At 41.1% G+C, this 22,401-nt stretch overlaps 1 protein-coding gene across 1 annotated transcript in view; it reads left to right on the top strand.

Annotated features, from left to right (window-relative positions):
• The first annotated feature begins 20,596 nt into the window (after nt 1-20,596).
• plxna4 (plexin A4) overlaps nt 20,597-22,401 on the top strand; it is a 234,879-nt gene continuing 233,074 nt past the window's right edge. The window contains exon 1 of the mRNA XM_069700337.1: nt 20,597-21,066. The gene's annotated coding sequence lies outside the window, so the exon portion shown is untranslated. The remainder of the gene's footprint in view (nt 21,067-22,401) is intronic.

Genomic DNA, 22,401 nt, shown 5'->3' with positions numbered 1-22,401 from the left:
TGGTTCACACCCTCCAATTAAACATTGCTTGTTTTCCTGCTTGTTTTCCTTTCAAAAATAACATACCTTCTTGTTCTTTTTCAGGTTGATATGGACTTGTAGTGTAGCCGTAGTGTTGTCAAATAATTTGGGCAATTGTACTAAACAAGTAAATCGGGCCTTATCAGATGTAAAATGTCCATTAAATTTCTAAGTAAAACCCTATTTACATAATTGTTTTTATCTTAATGGTTGACGGCATTCAACTAATGTCCTTCAGTGCAATCAGTTCCATAATGTAGTCTTATCAGAACAGTAATTGGAACAGAATTTGGCCTGTGCAAAAGCAACTACGTGCATCTAATTTCCTGATTACCTTTGGGCAGAAACTACCTTGTATTTTGGCAGCCAAAATGTATTAAATAACGGGAGGCTACCTGCAGGGAGTGCATTCAGTTCATATTTCATAATTTTGGTTTATTACATGATCTATAATTTTAAAAAAAGAAACGAAAAAAAAAAACCCCGTCTTCGCCCCAAGCCCGGCACACACCCCTTTACCTCAACAGCTTTCCCATCAGGCCCCGCAGAGCCGCTCTTCAGTGGAGTGAGGCGTCCGGAGTGTTAACTAATCAAAGGCCCTTTCATGGGCAAAGACTGATGGCTTAATTAGGACTGCTAATGTTAATCACACTTAAATATTTATAAGGAGGAATTCTTTTGTTTTGCGTTGACCTTTCCGTGGAGCTCATTAACATGGCTATTATTGCTTCTGGTGTTTGCGATGTTTCTCTGAAACATGGCCGCAACACTTGGCCCCGGGCCGTTATTGATTTTGATGGAGCAGACACGGTGCTGTGTAAACGCTTTGTCTGAATGACATAGGCTTATCAGGCCAAGTTTAACCCTGGAGGTACGTGTGCGTGTGTGTGTGTGTGTGTGCGTGTGCGTGTGTGTGTTGTCGGAGCAGCCCGAAGGGAAATATCTTATGACTGAAGGGAACTCATTGCGTTTAAGTGGCAGTAAAGGTAATAGAACCTGATTCATAAACACCACGCAATGTATCTCAGCTTTTGTCAGCTCAGCACTTTGGCTGAGAATCATGACTGAAAAAGAATTGTTATTTCTAACACACAGACACACGAAGAGTTGACCATCATTTTACGACCTGAATTGTCTCTTAAGTGTACTCTCACAGAGCCAGAGGCAGAAGGCTCCATTACTATAGAATATAGACTGGGTTGCACAGCACTTGTGGCACTTGTGGGTTAATTGCGGAGGACGTAGAGGATAACAGCTCCTCCTTCTATCCAGAGGCACCAGCACAGATGCATCTCCTTTAACTTGTGTTCAGCTTCACCAGCTGAATTTGGCTGTTTAAGATACCGTACTCTTCTATTAATGGCATGTGCTTTGGGGTAATAAACATCTTCTGCTCTGAGGGAAAATTATTGTGGCGTTTTAATGAAAACCATTAATCATTCATTGTTATTCTCTCAATTTAATATGTTCAGAGAGCGAGCCTCCGCTTCAACTTTTTGTATTCTACTTGAATTGCCCCTCAGCCTCCCCAATCCCGAAGGCATCAGTGCACTGCCCTTAGGTACTCAACTGATCTTGTGATCTAATGATTTCATTGGATCATGTACATCATACAAATGGATACATTTGAAAATAACCTGCTGCAAGATGTTATCAATATTTTGTTCCTGTGTGGGTGTGATCATTTCTACGTAACCAGCCCAGTATTATGGCAAAGTAAGTAATACACACGCCGTCCACTAAAGAAAAATGTGCAGTAGCTGCGCTTGGTGTTGTCGAGTCGTGAAAATAACACACATGTCAATATAATAATGTGATTTGACAAATGTCATGTGACAGAGCTATGGAGACTAAGTATGAAGGCTTTTTGCAGCAGCAGCAGCAGCAAAAGGAAGTAGGAGGAGTGTTAATCACAGATAAAGTGTTTTTTTGTTTACATTGTTGTCTTTTTGTTCCTACCCCTAACCACGGGGGTTCACACAGGGTTTCGTTTTCCTATGAAGCACGTTCCCAGTATAACCGCAAAGCGTGTAATACACACGCCCACCCACTAAAGCAAAGCGTGCAGTCGCTGTGCCTGCCTTTGTTTAGGCGTGAGAATAACACGTTTTACTTTAGTGGACAGGCGTGTATATTACATGCTTTGATATGATACCAGGTTGACATCATCCATATTTTGTCCCGCCATGTTCTTGATACAAAACAAATGTCATATTCAAATTCACATTATATACATTAATGATTTACACATTCGTGTACAGTAAGGTGGGTTTTATGGTAATAACAGCATGAATAGGTAATGTCATACACGAGTAAATCACTTATTAAGGCAGTTGTGGAGGCACTATTTTTCTTTCTCTGACCGAGCTGCTCTGTCTACTTTCTTGTTCCCTTTAATCCACTGACGCTTTATGAGCATATCTTTCTTTCCACAGGATTAAATATGGAGCACAAACGAGGTTTTGACTCACACTTTCTTGATTTCCTGACACAAAAATGATTAAAAAAAAAACCCCCGAAAAACCCCATTTAAATTCAGGTTGTATTTGATGCATTTGTGATGTTTTCTGCCATAGGTAATGCAGAAACAGGAAGTCACCATGACAACGCCATACAGTATGAATGCCACACTTCACATGTTTATGGACTGTAATGTCATACTGCGAATGACAATTTGAGTGTTAATGAATTTAATTTGTATGATGAGGAGGTCTATTGAGTTTCAAACAGTCCTTCACCGGGAATTAATACATCCTTGCAAAGACATTTCTGTCACTAAGTGCACAGTTTTTGTCTGCATGTATGCGTTTGAGCCTCTTGATTTAGCCTTTAGATGCAAGGAATGTATTTTATGCACATGCGTGTGTATAAAAAAAAAAAAGATGTCAGCCTGTAATGCATACAAGAAAGTCCTAATTGTTAAAAAAAAATAAAAAAAAACATGTTGCTAGATCTGTGTATGTGTTTGGATGTCTGTTGGGAAAGAGAGAAATAAAAAAGTGTTATTGAATAACCATGCTGCCAGATTGAAAGCAGCCACTCTGGTCTCTCAGCTCCATAATCACTATACTGCTGTTTTGAAAGTGACCGTAAGCACTTCAAACCACCTACGTGTTTCACAATCAGACCAATGAATAAAAGATTTGAATTTTAAGTGCCAAGGTTTTGGAATTTAAAATAAGTGGAGATGTGGGACTGTGGAACAAAGCCAAAAACAGGCCAAATAGAGTTTGTGGCCACTCCCGCTGCCCCCCTCCACGTACTTCATACCACTTGTGGAGGTGGAATTGGAAATCTGCTGTCAGTGTATTACTCGCTGTTTCTGTCTTTAAGAGTGAGATGGAGGAGCAGGTGCAAAGATATTTTCAATCTCAAGTTGTTTTTTTGATGTTTTACTCATTGCTTCCGAGGTATGTGAGGGACTGATTTCTTCAGAGGGCTGACGGACCTATTTTTTTTTTTTTTTCTCACTCCCACAACCACCCGCTTCCACATGATTTCCGTCCGTTACGGCCTGATCCTGCAGAGACTGTGATCACACCAGGCCATAACACTGCTTTATGTTTCCCACAGAGAAAACACACACATGGAGCCCTTTTATAACCTAAAGAAATGCAAATATAGTTCCTCTGCTGTTTAATGCGCCGCTGTTAGACAACGTGAGCGGGAAATATCACACAACACTTGAAAAGCAAAAATAAAACTGCCTCAGCTTGAACCATCAAAAGCTAAAAGTAGATATATAAATTATGGTTCTCGCTCTGTGTTTTTCTGATTTACATTTATACCTTTTTCCATAACACAAGATATACAAAACCTGCATGATGGAGTCTTTGTTTACAGACCAGGTTATATTAGAACTGCCTTTAAGGTCACTGACTATTAATATACAACAGAACAATAAAAGACAAACACCACTCAAACTGTATTTTATTCTGTGTGGAATTTATGGGAAGGCAGCATATTTACCTGCGTATTATTAATATTAATAAATGCTGTCATATTGTTTTAGATATAAAATAAATGAAAGCAATATAGTGTAAATACAAGCTGGCGCTGTGCTTTAATGGTTTTAAGGTTATGCAGCTGCAGATGAATGTTCATTTACACACAAACAGTAATAGACCGCGACGTATAAAAGTAGCCCGCTTTAAATATTGTTATCTCCCTATTTGTCTTTTTTGAAAGCAATTGAGCGAATTTGTCAGCGCCAGCAAACAGACAGGTGTTGAAGAGGACACCTCTTCATTCCTAATAACTTCAGCAGGGGATCCACACATACCTGCACACACATTCACACACACACGTCAGAACAGCAGGTAGCTTTGTGTAACCGTGTCACGGTTCTTATTCAATGTTCAATGTCAACACTGCGGTGGATGAACGACACAAGGAATGATGTGCGGCGCCTAATCACTCTTTCCTCTTCTTCGCTTCTCGATGTCTCTATTTTCTCGTCCTTCTCATAATTGTGTCTCATTTTTTTCTCTTTTGATGTTGAGATTTATAAATGATACACAGGTTGAGTTGTAGCAGGTATCGGGGAGATAGGAGGCTTGATCGCAGGCCAGCAGGAGTCCTTATGGTTGCAAAAGCAGGTGGATTAAATGCTATTCGATCGCTGGCAACCTCTATCCCTCCACTCTTGTCTCTCAATTTGTTCTTTCTTTTTCCTTTCCGCTAATCCCTCACATTTTTCGGCTGTCTTTTATCGTGTCCGTATGGGCAAGATTAACATTTCCTAAAGCAGTAGCCACCTGTGAAGGTACATGAAGGTAAAGGAGAGGTGGATTTATTGCTTACACATTTGAGCGGCAGACCTTGAAGCTTCTTACATTGGCTGAATGTGTGTGTGCAGATTCGTTTGGGGTGAGGCACTGAGGAGACTGTTTCTGCCTCACTGAAACTCTGAAGCCAAAACTGCCGCTACACAAACATTATAGAATGATCGTGTGTACGTCTCATATGTGCATCTCTTATCTGTCTGTAAGGGCCTACTTTTCAGTAAGGATTGGGAAGGACATCATTTTTCAAAATCACAGATATGGCAGAAGGCAAGTAAACACTTTTAAAAGTCCAACATTGATTGCAGGTCTGCGACAAGAAGCAAACCTTGTTTTCCTTAAAAAAGCGCCACTGAATTGACACTGAATGGCAGCAGTGGACCTAAATTGCAGAACGGAACATCCTTGGAATACGAAGCAAGTGTTCAGCTCTCCTGATCTAAACATCTAATTGGTCGAGCTTGTTTGAACAACTTTGGTGCAGAACTTTGGTTTCCTCGAGAAAAATATTAGTATGTTTTGATCAAACGATGTAAATCCTCTTTAAAGACATCGAAACAAACATCTGTCAAATTAAAGGCAGAAAAGGACATCTCAGTTTATGGAATTTGTTTTCGTTTTAATTTCAGTCTTGCAAACTTTGTATTCTTTGAATCTATTATGTATTTTGTGATTAAAGATGTAATAACAGCCCAGTAAACCGTTGAAGGAATAGTTATTGAATTACTCTGATTCACTTCCTTGCCGAGAGTGAGTTGATAAACTGATACCACTTTTTTTTCCCAAAGCTGTATGGTTAATATGAATCCACTGTAGTACCAGCAGCAGGTTATCACAGACCACAAAATAACGGGAAAACTCTAGTCGGGCTCTATTTGTCTGAAGCTCATTAGTTAGCATGTCATAGTTTGTTTGTTTAATCTGTACAAAACCTGAAGGATAAAAATGTATTGTGGAGTCATGGGGTGTATGGTCAGGGCGATTTGACGTCGGGGTGAAGTTCCTGGCGTATCAGCATGGTTGCCTGGCAACCGCACTGCAAGAGCAAGACTTCAGGAAGGGTTGGTACCAGATTGGATCAGCCGGAGGGACGCCCGCTCTAAACTCTCCACCGCTGCGATTGGTTGTTTACCTGACAATAAACACCTTCACACCGTAGCAACCAGTCGCAGCATCTAATCCAGCACCAGCCCTTCAGGAAGGCACCAAACTCAGCCAGGAGTCATATAATCTAGCCTTGCGTCAAAACATCGTGTTTTTGCACTTTTTTCACAGGTTCAACATAAACGTAAAATGATCATCTCTTTGATATTACTACGCATGAATGTAAACGTCACCTGAACCCTGATGTGTGTACAAAGAATTGTGCATGGCATTCGTGGATTCCGTTGAATTCAGTGTTCACATGATGACTTGTTTTTACGCGCATTAAAAGTAAAAAGTTTTTGTTTGGTGTAAATGGTTGTCTTGTGTGTGTGTGTAGTTGTGTGTGTGTGTGTGTATGTGCGTGCGTGCGCCTAAAAACTACATTTGTGTGGCTCTGCATACTCCTGTGCGTGTCCTTGCAGCAGGTTCAATACCTTAGCTGGCAACACGGAAGGGTTTAAAGGGAAAGAGAGGATAGAGCAAAAGAGGGAGAGAGAGCGAGAAGGTGAGGGAGATGAGAGAGATTAGGGATTGATTATCGATCGCTGTGGAGGCGGGAAAGATGGACGAACACAGCCTATTTCCCTTTTGTTTGTGTTTTTTTTTTCTTTCTCCCTATCCCCCACTCTCGTTCAGCGCCTGAAAGGGAGATTGGTCTTGAAGGAGAGCTGCAAAAAAGATTCATGCCACCTCTCCTTCATTTACCCTCTCTCTTTCACTGTCACTAGTTATGTTAGGATTTCATTTACTTCTCTGTGTTTACCAACACTGAATTAAGAACGGAGGTTCGGCGGAACAAAACGGGGAGGAGGAATGGAAGTACTGAAAGAAGGAAAGAATAGAAGAATGAACGAGAAACCATACACAGTATTTACTTTATTGTCAAACAGGATCAATCTGCATGAAGAAAAGACCTTGCTGTTCCCTATTCCCAAATCAAACAAGCGCTCATTAAAACTTCGCCGTCTCCGGTCATCTCACACAAATCTCTTCCACAAATTCATTTCATGGAAACACACATTTCACTCCAAGACAGTAACCAAACATAATCCCATGGTTCATTTCCATTCAAATGACACACATCTTATCAGTGATCACAGCCAATATAGTCCACAGACTTCTCTGTCCATCAGCATTTATCAGTGGGAGTGGGAGTGTGTGTGTGTGTGTGTGTGTGTGTGTGTGTGTGTGTGTGTGTGTGTGTGTGTGTGTGTGTGTGTGTGTGTGTGTGTGTGTGTGTGTGTGTGTTTTTTAACATGCATGTCAATACCAGTCTGGACTCAATTATTCCATTAAGGAGACAGTGCACAATAGCGTGCAGTGACTAAAAAAAACACTCACAGGTCTGCTTTGAACACTGTGCAGTCAATAAGCCATTTCCTGTTAAGGGTGAGCGTGTGTGTGCAATCATGTGTGTATGTTTGTGTCTTTCTGAACAATGGGTGTTCCTATTCTTTGGTTGAATTTGTGCCTTTTCCCTGGGCTTGTCTTGAGCTGTGGGGGAACATAAATCCGTGTTAGCCTTTGTAAAGTGTGTGTGTGTGTGTGTGTGTGTGTGTGTGTGTGTGTGTGTGTGTGTGTGTGTGTGTGTGTGTGTGCGTGCGTGCGTGCGTGCGTGTGCGTGCGCACGCGGCGGCCAGTGCGACTGTGTGTCTGTAGTTTTTGGTGTATGAGAGAATGCGAGTGTAAAAAAACAAACAGTTGTGTGTTTTGTAACTGTGATGTGGATGTGTAAGTCTCACACACACACATACACACACACTCGCTCCTGTGTGTGACCGGCATGCTGAGTGCAGACTGCAGCACAGTGTCCTGCTCTCCTTCTTCTTCTCCGGGAGGACGACACACTTAATGAGTTGTCCTGGGACTTGAAACTATCTAACACACACACACACACACACACACACACACACACACACACACACACACACACACACACACACACACACACACACACACACACACACACACACACACACACACACACAAACACACAAACACAAACATGCATTTTTGTACCTCTATTCTTTTGAGGACTCTAAGTGACAAAATATATTCCTGAGGTTCTTATTTTCTCCTTATCTCAGCTAAACCTAAAACAAACCTTAAAGATCCCCTCCAGACAAGTTTAAGATGTGTAAAATGCTCTACTTTGAAAAAATAATCTGCATCCCATATGATTTTTTATTTAAAAGGAAAATTTAATTATCTTGTTGAAATCCTTAAATCCTCTGTATACCATTTGTATCTTATTACAAATTCCAGAATCTGTGAATCTGCAAATATCTTTCATCTCTAAAGATAAACTGCTGGTCATATTTCACTGTAAAGTCTTCTTTAGGTTTTCACATCAAACCATGTGTAAATTGAATACGGGACCAGGATTGGCTTTATAACTGTTTGTGATGTCACAAATCCTTCTCATGGGCCCTGCTCACTGAGCAGAGAAAGTTCCCCCCTTTTGCAGTATTAACCCTCCATATACATCATTCTGCTCAGTGAAGCTCAAACATTCAATTGTAGGAACAAGATCTTGAGCGGGTTAACTTTAACGCCAACTACAAGTCTTAACCATTGAAATGTCGGTACTATCTGAAATTTCCAAAATTGTCCATATTTTCAAGGTCTATACAATATAGTCTTTGGGTGACATTGCTGCTGTTCATCTGTGATGCAAGACAACTTTCATGGAAATTTGACAGTTAAGTATTTTTACAGTAAAGCATTATAATGCTGAAGTGCCTTTGAGACAGACCAGACCGGCTGCAGCCTCCAGCTGTGCTGCTCATAAGGTTAACATGGCCTTCCAGAAGAAAAACAAGAAGAATTAAAACTGTAAGCAGTGATATGCGGGTCCTCGCATGCTTCCTCTCGGGGCCGCCGGCTTCTGGGGGCAACTGCTCTAACCAGTGCACAATGGGGGAAAAAAAAGCCTCTATTGGACTTTTTTTTGGTTTGAGTTTTGTTAACCTTTGGTTTGGTATTAGTATTACTCCATGTACAAACCCGAACCAGTGTGGCTTACCCTTACAGGGATTCACCTTCGGAGGTCTTGCCCTCCAGCAACTTTGTGGCTTACCCTGAGAGGGATTTGCTCTTTGTGAACCATGTGGCTTATTAAGGGGACTCGCCCTCCATAAATCAGGTTTGAACCCGTGTCTTCATGAGGTCGTTTCCAGCTCGGCGTCGGCATCGTAGACTGCTGGACTATCTTCGGCGCCAGAGATTAAGTCGCGACAGGAGAAAGTTTTTGACGGAGTTCAGTCAGAGCTTCCAGTGACTCAACCGACAGTCTGGTTAACTCAACAGGTAAAAGCTTCTACTTCACCAAAGTTGCTATTAATGGTTCAGATTCCACCTTGGCCTGTTGATGGCGATTTGAACGTTTGGAGAAATTGAAAAAGTTTTGCACACACTACACATTACAGGAAAATATTTAATATCAGGAGAGACGCGTGTACCAACTTTCATGAGTTTTTGAGTAAGAAAATGCATCTAAAAATGCAGTTGTTTACAGAGAATAATAATAATCGCTTGAATAATAATAGGGCCTGAGCACCGATGGTGCGAAAGCCCTATTGTTATTCAAACAATAATTACAAAATTGCTTTGTAGTATCAGTATTATCATTCCAGATTTTTAAATGAAACGCTATAAGCTATTGGAATCTTTTTATAAATGGATACCAACGGTTCTTCACTCGTTCTACAAAAAAAAAATATAACAACACTAAACAGATACATGTATTTCATAAAGAAGCTGAACACTTCCAGGTTTGAATGAACTCAGTATCTGAAAGCATGTGGACTATTCTGTTTTTGGAGTGAGCACATCAATAACAAGCAGAACAAATAAAGTGCAATCCTGTAGAAATATAGAACGTAGAATAAAGAATTGTTCTATCTTTCTTACACAAACACACACGTGTATTTTGATATATTGATTTTGTACAACTGCTTGACATTTCCAGAAGCAGGAGATTAACAATAGTTAGAGGAGCCATATCCTCAGTGTGTGAAACTGTCCCCTAAATGTCACCTTGTGGAAATGCTGCCCAGATCCACTGCTGCATGCAAACACACACACACACACACACACGCACACGCACACACACACACACACACACACAAAGCACTGTTAAGGGTTAACGCTACACACTGTAAGGAGCACAGACGAGCACAAAAAGCAGTAGCTCCCTTCGCTTTGGTGTTTTAAATGTTTTGTTTTTTCTCACATTCTGTGTTTTTATCTTGCGGGACAAACACACCGGTACACACATTTTGAATGCTTCACTCTGCCTGTCAAACACACATAACATCAATATTTCCTAAATCACAGCTGCAGCTGATGTGATAGAGGAGGAACAAAGTCATCACTCACAATTTATTGAATTTAGGATAAATTGATACAGAGCCAACATAAGTATGACAAAAAGGTATTTCAATTAACACACACAACCTAATGGAATGCTATTTATGTGTAACATATGCCCCAGTGACTTAATAAATGAACTACTTTTGTGTTTGTTTAGGGTGTTTCTTTTTTTTTAATCCTTTTTGCACATTTTTCATGATACCGTTCTTATAATTAGAGGTTCATTTGATGCCAGTAAAACAGCAGCCACCTGTACGCTGGAATGTACAGATATATCTTTGCCACAAAATAAATGTGTACAATAGATGTAAGGGAAGAGAGATGAAAATGGGAGAGATCGCTCACACCATTTCTCCTCTTTCAATCAATAACCCGGTGATTCTAATAGACATTGATTGCATCTGAATCCCAGATCCCAAGTCGCAAATGTGATTATAAAATGGCCAGTCTTGACACTTTATTGAAAACAATGAGGCTGGAAGGAGAAACGGGAGGAGGGAGGGAATGGGAGTGACTGGCTGGGAAAGATGAATTAATCTTCTGCTTGTCAGCCTGCTGAAGCCGTCTCCTTCATCCACTTCGTCTTTTGTGTGTTTGTGTGCACGAGTGTGTTTGGGTGCAGGCAAATCTGCACATTCTTTGGAAGATGTGCTGTGTGAACTGTGGAGTGTTGAATTAATGGAAGAGCACTAGTGTAGAGCAGTTACGAATATTTCCACAACAGCAGGAAATTGTGAGGCTACCCAGTTTGAGCACACAAATAGGTGTATGTGTAAATGTGCAGGAAACAGCACTCTCACCATAGACCTTATATACAAATGGACACAGAAGTGTCTTGATGCCAAATAGGGGGCTTTAAATGCGCTGGAGGGGAGGCCCAGAGATGAAGGGATTATGGGTTAATGGACGCAGTGTGTGGGTCTGTAAGTGAAGCCAATGCGGAACTGACTTCAGGTGTCTAATACCACTGAGGGCCACCGGGGGCTGGCTCCAAAAAACCTCTGACTCCAATAAACTCCCATTCAAAAACAATCAAGTTCACTCAATCGTGTTTTTTGTAATCAATGAGATATTGCCTGGTTTGATTGGCATGCCAGGGATTCAATAAATTGCAGGTTTATGTTGACGGTGCATAGTGTCCTCACCTTGCTGCTCCCCAGCTCATCCAAATATGGTCACTTTTGGCTAAAAAAAAAACCAAGATGGCAACGGCCAACATTTCAGACTTAAGGCTTTGAAACATCAGTTTACAAGCCGATTGGTGATGCCACATTACGTAGCCACTGGCTTTAATATTATTTCACAATTTTACAAGTGGCTAAACACCATTTACATGCATTCATCCTTTATTACAGACCTCCCCAATTGCACTATGAGTAACTGCTCTTCATTGTAAACTGATGATATTTCCATTGGATTTGTACATGTGTTCATGTGTTTATATTCATGTCTCCTGTCTGTGTAGGTGTATTTAAAATGTGCGTTTATTTTTGTTGAATGTCAGTATCATCAGATGTCTGTGACTAAATTGCTGGTTTTTTTTTTTTGGTTTTGGTTCTGGCAGGTTAACATAATTCCTTCTGCAATACAAATCAGGATGAAGCTATTTCCTGTAACACCTTATTTGTGACACAACTCCAAACTGAAATATGAGTTTCACCTTTTTAACTGCTGCACCTCTTCTCCACCTGTTAAAGTTAAATTGCTTTAAAAAAAAAAAAAATGGAGTGATGCCTTCTTTTGATCTATGTTTTTCTTGCATTGATAATTTATTTATATTCTAGAAGCATTGCAAGAAATGCAGAGTAGGATTATAAAGTATTACCACATCTACAGTACAAAAGATTCAATGAAGGATTATCAAAGGCAGGGCAGATCCAGGACGAACGCATTAAAAAGGGATTTCTCCAGTGACTGTGACTGAAACAACAAACGCCGCATCTTGAGTATCCACGGAAAGTTTCGAATAAAGATGATCTCCTACATATTTGTTTGACAAACATGTCTGGGTGGGTTTGTCTGTGAATTTCACTATGTGCTCTTATTCAGCCTCAGTAAATCAAAGATGTGTTTTGCCTGCATAGTATATTTGTGTTCCTGTTATTCAGGGCTGAGAGAATATGATGTTTTGTTTGTCTTCATTCATATATTTTAAATATATAGCATATTGTGGTGTTTTGTCTGCATGGCAGAACTCTTATTGCTTTTTGTTTTTATTTTTTTTAACAAAGTGCAGCAGCTCACCTATCAAAACCCTCCATGAAAAATGAATATGACATACTCTGTCACTCATTGCTTATGGTAACACACAGCACTTTCTGGCAGAGTGCAATGACACTGCGTGTTTGTGTCATGTATTCACGCATGCATAATTACACCATTTATAGCTCTTCCGTCTGACTTGGAAGACAATGATCAATTTAAAATGCAAATGTGCTCCCTCCGTGTTCAATCAATTAACAGTGAAAATAACATTTGTGGGTAATTTAATGTTTTCCCCTCCTATTCCTCCCACATCTTGTTATTGGTGCTCATCAAGTCATCATCTAAGTACTGAATCAGGATTAAATGCCGAGGACACACAGTAATGCATGTATTTTTAACTATATTCAGTGCAGATTGACATTATCTTCAGCAATAAGAAGAACAAGGAGTCCTGATCTCAACATCATCAATTCAGTCGGGGATCAAAAGAAGAGACTGAAGAACTAGGGCAAGTGCTCCAAGATGCATGGGATAAACTACCTGCCAAGGATGTCCAAAAACTTTGTGCAAGTTTTACCGATAGGCGAATTCGTGCTGTTTTAAAGGGAAATATCCACACCACTTTTATCTGCTTACTGCACTTTAATTAATTGATGAATAAAAGCCATTCTGTAGGCAATCAGAGATCATTGAAGACAGTGGGATGGAGGCCGGGGGGGATGAAGGAGTTATGGGAACGTTAATCATCCGGTGTCTCCATCCATGTGTTTAAAGAGGCCAAGTTGCGTGCGTCTGGGTTGGTGATTTGTCCGCGCTGTCATCTCCTGTCGAAACTCTCCTGTCTTTGAACATTTAACATGATGTACTCAGACACATGTCACAATGATTTTCACTGACACATGTTTGTGTATGAACGCTTTAGTTTGACCAGAAGGCCTTGTCCGCTTTTTGATGAGGGTTTTACTGCAGGTCATAGGACCCAAAATAAATGAATTACATGCATGAAAGCATCGTTAGAAATACTCCTTCATTTTAGCAAAGGTTATCAGGACAGACCTAAAAAAAACATCTATTATGGATAGAGGATATGAACACAGACGTAAATTTCACCACTGGATGCATTCCAAAGGGGAAGGAGGGATAGTGATGGTGTGTAATGTGGACTGGTGCCAGTTGATACTGTGCTCAAAGCTTATGGTCAAGTTGGTGAAAGATACTGTCGATAGATTATATTCACAGACCACAGCAATTGATTCCCAAAACCGTCAGTGTGTTTGTTTGTGTGTGACAAGATGGAGGATAGATGAGTGAAATACAAGCACTCTTTCACACTGGACAGCCTGGCTGGGTCATTATCAGTCTACCTTGCCTTGTGAAAGAGATAAAAAAAAACAAAAAAAAAAACAATGTTATAATTTTGTTGGTTCCAACAAAAAGAAGTTGGGACCATGACACATCAAGACAATAGGAACCTGTCTGGTGCCGGTGGGCCATCTATTTGCGCCTGTGGGTGACCATTGCCTGTAGTTTTAGTGTCTTGTCCAGCAATGATGCCTCTAATTGGACCTTATCAGCAGCTCCTTGGCCATTTGAATCTGCAGGGGAGGAAGCTTATGAGAGGGAACTCTCTTACTGGCTGTTCAGCCTGTCGGGAAAATGATTCACACATTCAGTCTTATTTATTCCACTTGCAAAAGACCCCCAGGTGACAGTACAAGTACAAAGCACAGAAACATTTTACCGTGTTGGCGCCAAGACTTTACCACATATCTTTTGAATTAGTATTTGGAGCGAGTATAAAAACTAACAATGATCATTTAAATTTACAGTGATGTTGAAATTGTTCTTCAGAGTACAAATCCAGACTGCTGACGAGTTTTCCCTCTCAGGCAGATTCAGAATGTACCTGCATTACAACGCCTGCAGCTTACTGTTTGTTCCATCAAGGACACTTGAAGGGACATCATGTGAAGAGGTTGATTATTTGGCCATTGTGCATTTGTGTTTTTGGTTGTCACGGCCCTCAGCAGAATGACAGGCAAAGGGAGTAAGTGAAATAGAAGGGGAGAAAGATAAAGGACACCACTTTGGGCAAAGAGGCAAAATCATAGGTTACAATTTAGTGACATTTTTTATGTACAATGTATTTGTCTGAATTCATTACTTTCTACAATAAGTGTGCATAGCAACAGCAATATGATTGCTGGTGAAGAAAGAAAATAAATTGCAGTTATGCCAAATAAATTATGGCTGGAGGGATTTTGGTGGAAAAATTTGAACATTTGATCAAATTTAAGGAAAGATCATAATCCACATTATTGCAGGTCTCTGATGTTGAACTGCACACCAATCCATCACTTCCACACATTTGGTTTTGGCATACTACTTGCCGTAATGAACATTGGAAGTGGATGTAAAGGGAAACCGGGCTAGTAGTGGATTGATCTTAACAGAAAAACTTTAAGGTCCCTCTGAGCGAAACTCTATTGTGTCCCTTTAGTTTTGGTTGCTGTGGCACTTTGCATGTATATTGTGTGTCCCCAGTCTCCACCCCCCTGACCATCTGCAGTGCCCATCCCAACGGAAGACTTTAATTCTGGGGGGACAGACAGAGGCACGGTCAGGGTAGCTTTGTCTGGATCTCCATGGACATGAGCTTGGCTCTCTGGAGAAATCGCTGGCAAACATTGATTCACCTGGCCCTGGAGTGTGCGCGCACACACACACACACACACACACACACACACACACACACACACACACACACACACACACACACACAGCGCACAGCTATATGGACAGACAGACAGGCAGCTGCTAGCTTGATGGGGAGGCTGATGACACATGGATGACTAAACACTCACATGACAAGATGGAATAAAAAGTGAAACACACAAGTGCACACATTTACACAAAAAGCAGTAAGCCATCAATATGCAAACGAACTAATTATATGACTGAGGGACATATTCAAACCACCCGTCCATCCACACCTACGCACACACTCACACACACACACACACACACTAGATATTCAGAAATGTCAGCTTCAATATAATTTACTATCCAGTAACTCATAACACAGACTGAAAATTGAAAACCTATTTACAATCCAAATCAATGAGATATCAGTGTCATTCATTGCGTCCATACGGCACATAAAACTTCATTAGCTCAGCGACACACTAATAGATTTCCTGGGAAATTGAGATCTCATGGATGAGGTTGACACGTCCAGTGTTTCAGTGTGATTTAAACCAAGAAAAAATAAGGCTTTGAGAAAGTGTAGGGAATGGGTAGACACTTTTATGAAGATGGACACTCTAAATCCAGCATCACCATTGGCAGCTCATAAATATCATCATCCTGGGGATAGAAATGACTTGTAAATTGACCATAAAGCACATATATACACACTTTGTATGCGTGATTTAGCAGTCTGACACATCGAGGGATATACTGTAACAGAGGCACGTTGAATGTCTATTTTGTGGGCGATTCAGTGTGTGTGTGTCGGGCTTTGTGTGAGGGGGGAAAGGGGAAGACCCTTGGGAACAGTGTTTCCAATGTGGGGTGATCCTCTGTATCCCCACCGGCTTAACATAAACCATGTACAGCTGTGTTTAAAGGGGTTCACTGAGTTAATTCAAAGGACACAGCGACGCAACATAGGCGTATGTATGGACACACACATGCACACACACACACACACACACACACACACACACACACACACACACACACACACACACACACACACACACACACACACACACACACACACACACACACACACACACACACACACACACACACACACACACACACACACACACAGTTTTCAGCAAGCTGAGGAGAGCTGCTGAAATAAAAGTCTGCCAGCTGGCAACAGGAGCCACACAGATACACAGATACACTCGAGCACCTCCCTCCAACCCACTTGACTGCATTAAAAAGGAAGCTTCATCAAAGCTATTCATGTTGCATAAGTCATCATCTCATTTGCAAGACAAATGGGGAAGTCAGATTGGTCAGTGCATTTTAATAAAGAGCCAGGCACTGCGCTAGCATCCTCTTTGCCCTCCGTTGTCCTCCGCTGATGCAGGCTTTCACACTGCAGGACCACGTTTGATGAACTCTTCATATACTAACAGTCAAATTCATACTTTGACACCTGTATAACAAAACACTGGCAGGGTCCATAGATAAAAAAAATATGTTAGGACGACTAAAACCTGGCTCTCACTTTGTTCAATAATATCAGAAATAGTGACATAAATCACCTTTCAATCTCTGTTTTTAAGCCAACATAGCTGACAAGTCTGTAAAACACTCAGATAAATGGAAATGAGAACATCTCCAGCTGCATAACTACTGGGAAAACCTCATTGGCTGATGAAGACCATGTATTATGATTGAAAGGTCCAAAACAACTAGACATTGACATGGTTTTGTCCATAATTACTAACCTTGCTTATTCAACTCATATCTCACAACAAACATGTAAAGGAACATTTCCGAAAACCAATCCAAAACAAACAAACATTGCTGAAACAAAAACCTCAAAGCAACAAATAAATGTGGATTAATTTTGATATTAAATTCCAAGCTGGCGGCAAACAGATGCTAAACAGTCATTGGCACCAATTTGTTTTTATGGTCAGGGAAAACAATGGACATTAACATATCTGTCTTTAATGTCATCCCTGCATGCATGTAAATATTCTATTCATCTGTTTAACCGAATCTACTATAAACTATAAAAAATAAAAAAGAAGGTATTTTTAATCTTCCAAGACAAACCTGTGTCCTTGAATTCAGTTAATATATGCTCATGCAGAGCACCGATAGGATGTCCCTCCTATGATAACAACATAATTATATGGCTCTATTATCATTGCATGTTTGATCCAAACATGGAACAGTGACCTTAACATTAATTTCATAAGGTCATGAGATCCTGACCCTTCATGAAATGACTATTGTCACTGCAGATTGCAACACTATTGATTTGCTGTGCTTTGAAAGCTATCTGATTATTGAGCTCCACAGACTGTTGATTTAGCACAGCGTTTTTATTGAATAATTAAATGAGGCCAATAGGTTTGTTGGTTTCTGCGCATTTAAACCTTCAGATGACTCCAGGAGATACCCTCAATATTTGACACGAGGACCAGAGGATAATAAATGAACCCAGATTTGACACATTCTCAAATCAATGGCCTGTCCAAGAGATGTGGGCAAACCACAACCGCACCAAAACACAGCTATTGTTGATTTATTGCTTTCATTAATTTCCAGGGGTTATGTTTACCTCAGAGAAAACATTGGACTCTTAAACCCTGAAAACCACTTTGCATCTATTTGTTTACAAAAAGCAGTTTTAGTCCCTCTTTCTGCACTACTCTTTCCGTACAATGTTAATTCCACAGAGCGGGTCCATTTCTACAAACGTATTGGTCTGGCCGGACATTTCAAACCCACAGAACTTTACTTTAAACCCTAGAAGAGATCATAAAGTTCCCAAAGGTTTTGTAAATGTTAAATGTTGGTGTTTTTCTGGTTTTTCTGTAGATATTATCTTAAACGCGTTGTCACCAACCTCAACGCCGTTTTCTAAACGGTTATCGTGTTTTCAGTATAAAATAGCTGCACTTCTGCCACTGTTTGCTGTCTTCTGTTTTGCTGTTATGTTTAGCCTTTTGAAAGAGTGTTTCACTTCGGCCTTTTGGTTCATAGTGTAACTGGACTGTGTCCAACGTTGTTGTAATATTGCCAGAAGACCTGTTCTGTCTCAGTAGGTCGCCCTCCCGTTTCTGCTGTTTGAGACCTTAAAGCGGTGGAAAGTAACTTAAGTGCATTTACTTGAATACTTTTATTTGACTTTCTAGTCTAATACAGTTATCTGACAGCTTTAGTAACTTTTCAAGTGAAACTCTTGACACAATGGATAAAATAATAGGTTTTTAAAATGCAACACACTGTTAAAGCTTGAACCAGAGGTTTCCAACATTCCTGGCGTCTGTAGTATTGCACAAATCAGTGGGTGGTTGGGGTCACGTTTTAGATGTCTAGAAGTTGTTAACAGCTCCAACAAACCGTAATCATCCCACAACCCCTCCTGTTCATCTGCTGTCCCTGCATATAATATATATAATGCTGTATAGAGAGTAGTTCAAACCAGCGCCACCTGCAGCAGCCACAACAATAAGATGCTGATTACACACTGACACTTCAGTATTCATCATGTAATTATGTCTTTTATAATAATATGTTAGTCACAGGTACCAAACTAGTACCTTTACTTACTACATTTTGCTGCTAATATTTATGTTTTACTTAGGTCAGGGTTTTTTTAAAAAAAAATGCAGGACTGTTGCTTGTCATTAAGTATTTTTTTATGTTGCTGTAGTATTTGATGAATACTTCTTCCACCTCTGTTTGTATTACCTGCACAAATATCTTCTTCTAAAGCTACGCCGTTGCACTTTATTAGATAATCGTGCTTGAATTCTCTGATGTGTGCCACAGGGTTTGTACCTCTGTCCTAGTAACACTTTTTTGTTAAAATCTAGGGGGAAAAAAAGTTCCAGTGGTCACCGATGGTCTCGGAGCATTGCAGAACCAGTGAAGCACTTTGCCTTCGTTTGTATTTGTCAGTGTCAGTGGCTGTAAAGTTTCTTTGGCCTGTAGGTGGGGCTCTGATGCAGTGTTTCAAAGCGATGGACCCCTCTGGAAGTGAGTGCAGGAGGGAGGGAGGACGAGAAGGGGAGGGAGAGGATGCTGCAGCAGGCACATTGACCCTCCAAAGGACCTCCAAACGCAGGAATTTATAGATTAAACGGTCAGGGGGGCGCTGGTCACTGGAATTATTTTTCCATTAAATTATTTATATATATATTTTTCCCCCCAGTTAGTGATCTTCAATGAGATAATCATTAAATCCGAAAATCGTATACAGCCTGTCTTTTCAGTGACTATTTAAGATAGCCAACATGGACTCATTTTGGAAGGCGTCTTTATAAATTGGAAAAAAAACAACAACAACAAAAAAAAAACTTTCTTGCACGTCGACCATTTAATCGATTTTCGATGGATTTGTTGTGAATTCTTGAAGATAAGAAGGCTGTTTTATGGAATATACATTATTCCTAACCCCCACACAGCTTATTTTCTTAAAGACACGATTACATAATTAGGCTTTTAGAATATTAATTGCATAAAATGTATGGGGGTGGGGGGTACGCTCCAGGGGCATGTTAAAAGATCATCAATGGGAAAAAAAATGCAGCTTCTAATCCCTTACAACTATGCAATGGTCGTAATTATGTTGCTGTGTTGCCTAATCTCTATCTTTAAATGATCCTGCGATTAGGTATTCAAATCCGATGATCTGATCATTTCACCCTGGTATTGTATCGCATTTGTGTAAATTCCCCCTTAGCATTGCCAAATCCCATTCTCAACGGGATGAATACATTACATAAACCTTCCCCCGGCTGCGGGACCCATACCTCTCTGCATGAAACCTCTATTTTAACAAAGCACACGCTATTTAATCCCGTGTCATATTCTACATTTGCATAGGTGAAAAACACCTTTTCAAACTTTTTCTTGTGGGTCCGTTTAAAGATGCTGACACTAAAAAACGTGAAACTGGATCATAAGGAAATGTCTCATCTCGGCCGGCATGCACTTTGTTACTGCCTTTAAAAGGAAACGATATGATAAATGCCTTTCGGACATGTTTTGCGTGCTCATTAAGCCTATTTATGATTGTTGCCAGGGACTTAAAATGTAACCCTAACGACATCCCCCCCCCCACCCCACCGGATCTGAGATGTTACTGCGGGCGAGTCAGGAGCCTTGGTGCAAGCAGTTGCCTTTTCCAACGGGCGAAGCTCCATCCTCTCCCAGCCTGAAGATCCTCTGTGAAGCTGCAAGCTCCGAGGCAGAGCTCCTCTCTCTCTCTCTCTCTCTCTCTCTCTCTCTTCCTCTCTCCGTCCCTCCCTCCCTCCCTCCCTCCCTCTCTTTCGCACTCCGCTGCAGCACCCTCAGCACCTCAGTTGAGCAGGAGCGCCGCACTGAGTTACATCTATACACACACGCTCTCTACACGCACACACACACATACACACGCACACACACGCACACAAGCACAGCCTCCTGCGGTATCCCATACGGCGCAGCGGCTTTTCCAACGGCATACCAAGTGCGTCCTCGCCGGGAGATGGGAGGTGCGGCTCCCGGGACTCAGAGCACTCAGAGCGGCTTAGTAGATTCCTGCTGATCGGGGATGCTGTTGGAAGTCTGCTGCTATTTCTTTTTTCCCGTGCAGGAATCGCCTTCTAACTACACCTCTACCGGGGATTTAAAGTGGACAAGCCGTGTAATCAGGATATAACATTATTCTAAGCATTTTTTTTTTTTTTTTTGGGGGGGGGGGAGTAAAAGGAGTTGGGATTGCTCTGGACGTGCCTCTTATCCGCAGTGTCGATGCGGCTGCGGCTGTGAATGATATCTGCATAGATTACAGGTAAGGAAAGAGGCTTGTCACAGCGTTAGTTCCTACAACCAGGACTGTTTTAGTGTGCTTTGGTGTCTTTACAGCCGAGTTTGTGGGGTGAGGTTGCCACTGCACCAGCCAGGTGACGGGAGGCGTGTTGCACCTGTTCTAGCTGCGCCATGCCCGCTCTGCGCACTCCGGCAATCGGGCGGTTTTTTTTTTTATTCCAATCCTGACAGTTTGGCTCCCAGTTCTAGCCCCCGGGAGATCTGCACGAAATTCGAATGATCTGGCAATACACTCAACTTGGGACCTTGTATTGAACGGATTCCCTCCGTTTCGCGCGTCATATCACCCGTGCCCTTCATCCCATGTGAGCCAGAGAGCGCTGCATGGCCAAATTGTGCCTGTTCCTCCTGCAGCGTTAAACTCTGAAGGTTAAAAACTAAAAGATTTGACGGGGATTCCGCGTCAGATTTTACGCAGTGTCTTCGGGGATTAAAAAAAAAACAACAACAACAAAAACAATGCGTATGATTGAGCATTTAGTGGCACACATACTCCTGGACTTCAATTGGGATTTCACTCGTGGCTCGGCTCTAAATTATGGATTTAGACAAAACTATGATGTTCTACTACACTTGGTTTTGCCAGGATGCTCAATTCCGCGTCATATTAAGCTTTAAAGGTTTGGGGGAAATTTTACGATGAACACAGCGAGGTTCTTTAAAAAAAAAAAAAAAAAAAAAAAGTTCTGCTGTATTTCTTCCATCTTTAGGTATCAATGTTGGAGTAATTTGATGTAGCCTGAAACTATTCAAGCATGCTGCTGAAGAACTTTTCTCAACGGGGTTTCTCAATGGCACAAGAAGTGTTTTTTTTTTTCCTCCTATTTATGCGGTTAAATATCCCCCTGCTGCCCGATGTGACTTTTATTTTCAGAATGCATGTGGCTGCTCAGATGCCGCTGTAAGTGTATGTCAACTGTCTCGTAATTCGCGGAAAACTCGCGTTTCATGTTGCAAAAATGAACCCTGGCACATTTCGCCCTGTGCGACCTGCTTGCAGGATCGCTGGCAGTCTCGCTCAAAGCTTTTGAACTTGACCGATGTGGTTCCGTCAGAGCTCACGTTGACCGAAAACACTGCAATATCGCTCCGGGGACTTGGTCTCTGTGGCAGTAGGCTACTGGGTTTAACGTGACTTTGAATTTAGGTGAGTTCGTTTTTACGGATTGTTGAAAAAAAAAAAAGGATTATCTGAAGGACGTTTTGCTTTAATGTTGCAGTGAAGGTGGCAAAGTTGTGCACGTTTTCAAAGAGAATCGAGTATTTTTGCGTTGAGTAAATTACGAGGCAATTGTGG

The sequence above is a fragment of the Brachyistius frenatus genome, unplaced genomic scaffold, assembly GCF_029030835.1.
Source record: "Brachyistius frenatus isolate BFR_SWC_R1_liver_20210118 unplaced genomic scaffold, ASM2903083v1 Contig_33, whole genome shotgun sequence".
Taxonomy (NCBI): domain Eukaryota; kingdom Metazoa; phylum Chordata; class Actinopteri; family Embiotocidae; genus Brachyistius; species Brachyistius frenatus.
Note: the sequence above shows the minus strand (reverse complement) of the source record. Positions and strands in the feature narration are given on the sequence as shown.